Genomic DNA, 9754 nt, shown 5'->3' on the forward strand with positions numbered 1-9754 from the left:
ATGAAGAAATTGATTTACATAGAAAAAATCATTATTTTTGGCATTTTTTATTAATGATTATTTCATTTGTAATAATTATGTCTGAAGGCCCAAAATCGCGCGATGCGGCTCATATATATATTGCTTTTTAGTGTTAATATTACAGTTAAGTGTTTAATATTTAATTGTTTTAGGTGGTAACAAACTATTGTGCCTATGGAAATAGAACATAAAATATTCTTTGCCACCAAAGGTTGCCTTAATGCACCAATCAATTGTAACCACGGCCCTCCAGGTCCGGGGAAAAGCGGGGACTTTGACTTCTTGATCCAGCCAACCCCTGGTAAAATCCCAACCCAGCGGTGATGAACTGATGGTTAAATACCTGCCAAATGCCCCCGCACCCCAGGAACCCTATGTAAGGCCCATTCCCCGCTATATTGTGCGCGAAGACAAAACCACCGCATTCACCAGGCACTGCGGGGCCACCTGGAAGGTAAAAACACGGCCCTTTCCCCGGCTATCCCCAGTATACCCCCCCCCCCCATTTATCTAGCATATATCTCAGCCATGTCAGAGGAAACAAGATAATGTTACACTTGGCAAGATCATCAATCTCACAATATTTGACTTGTATTACTCCCTTGCATTAATTTGCAAGCCTGCTTCCTCTGCACACACCATTTAAATATTACTATTTGAAATAGGAAACGTGTCAACATTCTGTTAATGTGTATTCCATTAGGGTAGAACCTGTTCCACCCTTGAGTTTCCTCCCATATAGTTCCTGGCACGGCCCAGTGTTGACATAGGTAATGGATTCCCAAATACTCGCCAACAGCAGAGAAGTCTTTGTATGGTCAAATATATTATATTTTACATAAAAAACAAAGACTATATACAAATGGTAACAGAGGCTCCCTTGCCATCGATACAGGCACTTAATTGGCCTTATACCTTTGTAGGATTTAGAATCATGGGAGTTTATATTGAAGGTAAATCTTGCTTAAAACAGCTCTGACCAGCAATGTTGAAGCACCAAGGGGTCTATTGGAAGAGTACAGGCTAACCAGATCTTCTTGTTTCAAAGACTGTCTTTAAATATTCCTGTTTTTCCTTCAGCAACAACCAATAGGTCACAGAAGTAAGTACAGTGTACCCTTGCAGTATAATTCTTGAACTATCTGAATGCTTAGTAATAGTTAGATGACAAAATTTAAATTATTTTTCATCAAAATATTTACTTTAGGTCATCTAACTGACTTACTGTAGAAAACAACCTCATTGGTTGATACACTGTCAACAAAAAATCTGACACAGGGAGTGTGTGATTGAGTGGTAGAAGGCAGACCTTTAAAAACCTGCCGAAAGTTGAAATTCTTTATGATTAAGTCTGTACTTAATGATTGCCTATCTGCAATTTCATTGGCTTAAAATGTAGGTTGCATAATCTCAACATGCATAACACACATATTACACTGGAAAACCCTGATGCTTATGTTAACAACTATATACAAGAACAAGAGGGCTGCCACAGTGAATGCAAACAATAAAGCTTGTCTGTTGTTTTTTCTGACAAAAAAAGGGGCCAGTACTTGACAATTATTTAACTAAAGTGGTGCCTTGTTATACATTTGCGTGGTGTATCAATCTTGCAACATATTCACAGAGTTTCATTTGCGTTAGGCCAAGTCTTATAAATCTGAACAACAGTCATCGGTGACCCTACCAAGGCTATGACAATACCACAACCTTTTTTCTTTAAAACACCAATAAGTTAAAAATCACCATGGAAAACATTCAACTTCGATAATGCCTTCTTCTTATTTATCTTAAATAAACAAAACATATATTAATGAAGTTGAACTAAACTAATTTTATCTCAGGGAAAGGCTATTTTCTTTTCCATACAAAATATTTCAAATCAAAGTCCTAGGCTTATTAGCATTTACATGACATTTATTTATACCCAGAACGGAAGTTTGGGTTTCTACAAGCTATCGTGAAAACAGATTACCACCATTAAAGCCGGACTTGACAATATTTTATTTTCATCATGTGGGAAGTCCATAAAATTATTCATCTCACTGAAAACAGCTCCGAAACATAAATTGTGAGGTAATTTGAATAATTCTAAGGACAAAGAAGCATTTCCAGTCAAGACAAAAATCTTAATGTTGTTTGCGTTAGGTCTCTTTAAGAATATTGGAACGTAAATGGCCATTTTTATTACCAATATTGTGAAACACATTCCTTGTATTGTACTCGAAACTCTAGTCGATCAAATTTGGTTCATTAGGCAGCCTTCAGCAAAAATGAAAAAGTTTGGGCTATGATTGGCATTGTTTTTACAAGAATGCGTTCTCAATACCAGCAATTTCCTCCCCCATTCACAAACCTGTCCGGGGTTTGATGGTATCAGAGGTCCGTCATTAATGGGGCCCTCCCTTCGGAATTCTAATGTCACTTTCCTAAAACGACTTGGGGGTCAGGCAAGAGATCCATTGTAACAAAAGTATCATCACTACCTGCAATGAAATAAAGTCAATGAAGTCTATGAAGCCATGATATCTTTTTAACACAATAACTTACTGTTTCAGCCTTTTATCTATCTGTTTTTGGGTTGTTTTCTTATTTCATTTAATTATAATTTTAATGTTAGACTGGAAATGCATTTTATGTAAAATCTAGATGATACCAAAATCGGCACATAAAATATTTCCTCAAACAATTGTAGAATTACCAATACTAACTAGTATGAGGCCAATAATACATCATTTTACATGGTTAAAGAATATTTGTTGCTGTCTCAGCTGAGTTTACCCATTTAAAATAGGGCATACCATGGTAATGGTTTCCCAGTTTAGTGTGTATATTTAGCAAGTGAAAGTCACATGATAAGTACAGATTCATAAACCAACCCTTTTTTATAATTTACTGGAATTAATGTGGAAGACCAACTCAGTTAATTTCAAATTGGAAGAATACGCAAAAACTGTGAAAGATACATGTGTCGTAAGTAATGTGGTACAACAGTAACGATATCAATTTTATGTAAGTTTTTGACAATTTTCTTTTTTTCTTGCAGGTATCATCTGGTGTCTAGTCCCTTTAAAGTACCATGTTATGTTTTGTGCACAATCAATAATATTGAGCAATTTACTGAAACAACACAAATTCAAAGACTGGAGCCCTCATGGCATTTTTGCTATTTATCCCTTTAATGGGCCAATGTCCTGCTTGATTGGAAACCATAATTAATGTGATTTTCATGAATCTAAATGTTAAACCGGATCAAATTGCCTGTAATAGTCCAGCAGCCACATGCAAAACATTTCTCGGAACATTTTGTCGCTATCATTATTACCACATTAGGGTAGAGCCATTTTTAGAAATTTTGAGTAACCATGACTACCAAGCAAACAGCATATTAAAAATTCTGATACTTCTGAAGTTCTTTTGGGATATTGTAACAACATCTCAGGCCTAGCTGACTGACTTTAGGGTTAATACATGTAGCTTCATAATAATGTAAGAAAGATATACCTTTTGAAGGATTATCACCACTGGTGGCTAACAGACAAAACGCTCCATCAATTAATTACTCTCTTCTTCTATTTTCATATGTTGAAGCAATTTCCAGCAGATTGTTGTCGCACAATTCCAAGGCATGACTCCTCGACTAATTAACATTGATTACATAAACAATGATCTACTGCATGCTCAATATGGCTGCTTGTATCCAGTCTGATTGGATGGAGCTGTTGTCACAGGCAACAGCCAATGAGATGACTACTTCTTCAAAGACTATATTCAATTATTGAATTCCAAGATTTCAAATGTAACAGCAGTATCAAATGACAAGAAGTGAACATGCGTTTCCCTCATCACAGGGAATTACACCAATTGGAGGGTACAAAAAGGCTCATGAACATGTATTATTCAACACAAAAATCCTTCAATGTTCTGGAGCGTCACAGGAAATACCATATTACAGCATGTTACAGACGGAAGATTGAATATGAAGACAACCATGCGGGTACTCATAAAACAAAGTAATCCTTACATTAAGAATGCAAAATTCATTCCAACAAATTATCCACTTCTCTCAAGGAAAAGAAGCAAAAAAGAGATGACATATGATTGGAATGGACCTGTTACAAAACTAATTCATTAACACAGACTGTCAACTCCAAAAAAAGCTTTTAAGTATGTAAAGTTCATTCCCAGAATATTTATTTTGAGGAGCCAAAATTCTTCATACATGTAACAAAAAACAACAACAGGCAAGTCAATGTATCATATAACTGTCTTATTTCCATTTCAGACAGAATTTCGGTTTTACGCTTTGAACCATTGCAAGCATATTGTCAACTGCTTTGGATATCATGGAACATGTGATGCATGCAAATTAACCGTCCATCATTTGCTATCATATTCTTTTAAACAAAGATTTGGGGAAAAACAAGAAAGTGTCAAAATAATAACTGTCCCCTAGGGAGCTGAACAAGTTAATAGCCTCGAGGTTCATGAAAGGCAGACAATTTTTGAACAATTGCTGTAACACCTCCAGGTGTCGTATCCCGTATTTGGGCAATAAATCTTCACCCCGCTCAAACAGGGAAAGTGATGCCAGACCCACTTGCCGTGAAACTGACCAGTCTCAGGAGAAATGGTACAGGGCTCGAGTTTCAATGTCCAATATGATGATGAATTAGCTTGCCAAAAATGTCCAAACAGATTTTGCAATCTAATATGCAGGTGCTGAAAATAAGCACTTTAGCTGTCCACAAAACATGATGTTCATGTGAGAAGACTATGAGGTACTGGCAAACATAACCTTGTGTATGATCAAGGCAAAAATAACATGTTTTAAAGGGATATTTTTGAAGCAGTTATGTAAAGTTTGGAAATGATGCATCAATTAAGGTCTGCGATGTAACTGTCATGTTTAAAAAAAGGAGGATTTCATTTGTGATGCTTTCTCAATTGTATTGACCCACACATTTCTAAACAACAATATATAATCAACCAGCATAAAGTAATGGGAAGAATTATTGAAAACAAAGCCAGCTAACTGCATAATGAACAAGTGACGACCATCAATACCTGCATAGCGTCATTGACAAAACAATTACCCTATCCTTAAATCTGCCACATCAAACACTGCAGAGACAGTGGGCACACTTTGGGAACATTTTCAGCACATTGAGGGCTGGGCCCCTAGCCAGGTAATGTGGCCCCCCAGGGGATGGGTGACAGGCAAATGAAGACAAATGTCCATAGACTGTCACTGGAAGGTGGATATAGTTACTGGACCATTGCTGGCATTGATCTAGATCTGAAAAATGCTCTTCATTAAAGCCAATGGAAATCATCAGCACCTTTGATAATGTTTGTGAAAAATTACTGTTATACTTTAATGGTCAGAGATCAAAATGAATGTATCTTACTTTTAATTGAAAACAACAACAACAACAACAAAACAGAAATGACTCTGCGAGAATGTTCTCGTTACATTTTTTCTGCAAGAGCAACTATTGGTAAAATCAATTACCCTCTAACCGGACCACTCAAATTAAAAAAAAAATAGATAAAAATTCCTAATCAATGGAAATGTATGAAGTATCACAAAACTCTTATGGAAATAAGCTAAAAAAGGGGATTTCAAATCTATTTTAAGACATACCATACATGGTACTTAAGTGCATACAGTTTATTTAGAATACAACCTACATGTTCAGCCAATGAAATTGCAGACAGGCAACTACTAAATACTATGGTTAATCATTTAAAATTTAAACTTTTGTGGATGTTTAAAGGTTCGCCTTTTGCCACTCATTGGAACCACACTCCCTGCATCAGAATTTGCATTGACAAAGTGTCGGCCAATAAGGTTGTATTCTTAGTCTGTTAGGAAACCTGCAGTAATATCTTTATGATAAAGAATGGCTTGTTCGCTATTTGCTAAATCTGCTCATTTATAATCATTAAGATTTTACTTCATTTCATTGAACTCTAAGCTAGTATCTCCATTCTTAAAATAGAACTGAGCATTCCTCAGTTAAAAGTTAAAACTTTTCAAAATGGGTTTCATTTGTGTTGCTTTAGTTGCAGTTTTCTATCAACATTGGCACTGATAATGTTAATAAATGTATGGTACAAGAAGTGCACCATTAATTTGCATCTTATAAGGTTTATATAAGCATTTGTGCTCAAAGCTGCCTTAAAAAACTTACATTTTCAAAAATATTCACAAAACTGTTGTCTGCGCCTAATACTTTTTTTGTTTATGAAATTAGCATCAGGAATCCCAAATAGGGGATATCAGTAATTATGGTCCCCTGTATTAATTGTTCCTCTGACATGCAATTCTATTAATACAATGTTACTGAGCCATACAATCTTTATGGCTTTGGCTGTGAGTTATTGTTCTGGGGTCTCTACTTCAGTGGAATTATTCCATATCAAATATCATCCTATGTTGTCCTCTGACAGCCATAGATTTGCCTTTGGGGCTGGGCAATTCCTATCATTAATTATGCTGAGCTCCCAGCGACATTATATTTTCACATCAATTTAGGGAATAATGAAAAAACAACAAAAACTGTCATAATTCAGCATCAAACACTACTCACCCAAGTCAACAAAATCACTTTTTACACCATGCTCTTGTGATCTTGAGAATAAATAAAATTGTTTGTTAGCTTCAGGCAAGAAATGGCGACATCCAAGCAATTTGACAATTTGGAGATGTCATCATCTTGACAAAATGAACTTCAGGTCTACTGCAGATAAAGCATATAGTTTGTTTTTTCATTCTTCCTAAATTTTTCAAGAACAAAAAAAGCGGTCACGAAAAGATAAAAATGTATAGAAAAATTGGAAATGTAAAGGAAAGTTATAAACGTGAAGTACAAAATAGATATCCCTTTATAAACACCCATGACACTAAAAAAAGTATTTTGTGTTTTTGCAATTACTTTCCTGGAGTTTGGATTTGTTAGCTTGTTAACCGGTTTTCCGAAAAGAGCAAAGTTTATGATTTATTTGCGTTACAATACTAATTAGTGTAAATGTAATTAAATGTATAATGGAATATTGGGCTTCTATCTGAGAGTTTAAGCCGCCAATCTACCATGTACCTGTGTTGATGAGACATTATTAACGTAAATGGGCCATTAGGATCAAACTTTAATGAGACTGTATCGATAGGGAATGATGATTTCTCGCACCCTGTAGAAGATCATACCACTGATGTAACAACTTTGATGTATTTGGTATTAGCCTTAAAGACTTACAACATGCATAACAGTGTACGTTAAAAATTGTTTGGCGCCAGAATATCTCAAGGGTTAACAAGAGCTGTCACAGAGACAGCGTGCTCGACTATTCTGCCGCTTTTAAGTTTAAGGATAGCAAAGTTTTGGTGAAGCAGGCATGGACCACTGTTGAATTAGATTACATGCAAAACCTAAACCAGAATTTCCAAGTCAAATAATAACAGGCCAAATTTTGCATTATATGCAAGATAGATTTATCGAACTTGATTGTATGAATGCAATACATCAAGAAGTTGCAAGAGTTTTTGACTTATACATGCGAAACCTTAACCAAAATTTCTTATAATAAAGGGGCCAAAATTATATTATATGCAAGATTATAAGTATCTTCCATGGGTGCTTGTGTAAGATAGGTTCATCCCAACCCAAGTGTAGGGTGTTTTGCGGAAACCAGGTTCACAGAGTTTCTGTAAAACACCCTGCGAGCGGATTGGGGTGAACCTACAGGAGTAGCCACGGTAGATGCTTTTTCTCCTACCTCAGTTAAACAGAATAAAGTTTAAAATTAAGCCAAATCAATTTTCGCTGTAGAACTCTTTTGTTCGTAGTCGAAATAATTTGTGTATAGATATGTGATAATTTGTGGTTGTCATAGACATGCGCGCAGTGATTCAAAATATGTAAAAAGTCAAATCGTTCTTCAAAAAGTTTGCAGGGGAGTGCTGCTTTTTCCTTGAATGCAGCGTGAAAACTTTTTTTTGAGCCATCTGAAGCAAGAAATGATTAATTTGGATTTTAAATATTGCCACAAGACAAGGCTTCATGGTGCTACAGACAACAGTCTTTAACAAGGATGGTAATTGCCTGATGGCAATCAAAAAAAGAAGTTCCATACAAGTATTTTATTTATTTTTTTGCCATGGGCAAGATAAGGATTTCTGGCATGGCCAAATATTTGGATCTTCTTATCTGGGGTTGGTGAAAGAGTTATCCAACTTGATTATTTCAGAAGGTTGGAAGGTTGGCCTGCCAGCCCTTGTATAATGTTTCAATGATGTATTTGCTGAGATATCGTCTTAAATGTCCTTACATGCAAAACCTTAAACAAACTTCTAAGTTGAATAATAAAGGCCAATTTATAAATTTGCATTATATTCAACATATTCAAAATAATTATTCAAAATAATAATCTTACTTGATTAATTAATTAAAGTATGTTGGATAGTTGGGAACATATATCTTAAGTTTCAGTGCAACACATGATGTATCACTTGAGATAATTACATAAAATGCCTACATGAAAAACCTTAACCAAGGGGTGACGCCGATGCCACATGCAACCCTTGGGTGAGTTAGTATAGCTCTCATTATTCTTCGAATAATTGAGCTTAAATTTGTAAAGGGTTAGGTCCTCCTGACTGACAAAAATGGTCAAACTTTGAAAAATGTTTTTCATACTTTTATGTCAGGTTATTATAAAAGACAAACTATTTTGCGTGTATACAATATTGTACTTGCACTATCATTAGAACGCATGAACTGTTTAAAATGTTGAACGATATTAAACTTGATTGAAGTGTCAGCATGATTGGCACTCAAAATACATCTGAAACATATTTGAATCAAGCATTGAGTGCAAAACTAAATAAAAATAAGCATCATTTCTTCAGTTATCATTTTTTTTTATCTCAAGATTATTTACAAACTAGAAAACCTGTTAGTGTTGTACAGCAATAAAAGTTAACAGGTGGAAATTCTGGGCATTTTATTCAAGCCTGTTTTTATTCTTATGTTATGTTTACGGAAAAAGTTTCCAGAAACTTTTATTGAAAGCTACTATAAAGCTTATTATCCCCAAAAAATAATTGGTTGACAGGAAACAATTCTGTTACATTAACAGGTTATCTTACTAAATTCAGTACTACAATTAAATAAATTTACAAAAGTTTATTTTTAATATCATTATTTATTTATCTTTTTTAATCATAAATTCCAAGTCAAGTTTATATCCTGTGAAAAAAGGAAATATTGCATAAATTGGTGGAAAGAATCAACACAAAGAAATATTTCAACTAAAACATTATTTACAGCAGAAATCAAATTAAAATTAATGATATCTGATCAAATAAATGATAATTATAAAACATGCTTTAGAACTAAATTTAATAATTGCCAACTTTAATCAAATTCAACATGTGTTAAGTTTCATAGCAATTACTATTAAAATAAAAGCTAATAAATTAACAACCAAAACTGAATATGAAGTTTGGTTTCATTCAAGTGTAAAATATAATGTTCCATGGAAGAGTTGTTCCATGATGAAAATTAAGAGCAGCGCCTGCTATAAATAAAAGATGGCGACAGCCTTCAGTACCAAACAAGAAGAAATATCGATTATGATTTTAATCTTACACATTAAGCTGCGCGATGACGCTTTCAATTTAGAAAAAATGCAAACGATAAAAATAGATTTTAGTAAATAATTAATATGA

This window comes from Mya arenaria, chromosome 3, assembly GCF_026914265.1.
Source record: "Mya arenaria isolate MELC-2E11 chromosome 3, ASM2691426v1".
Classification (NCBI taxonomy): Eukaryota; Metazoa; Mollusca; class Bivalvia; order Myida; family Myidae; genus Mya; species Mya arenaria.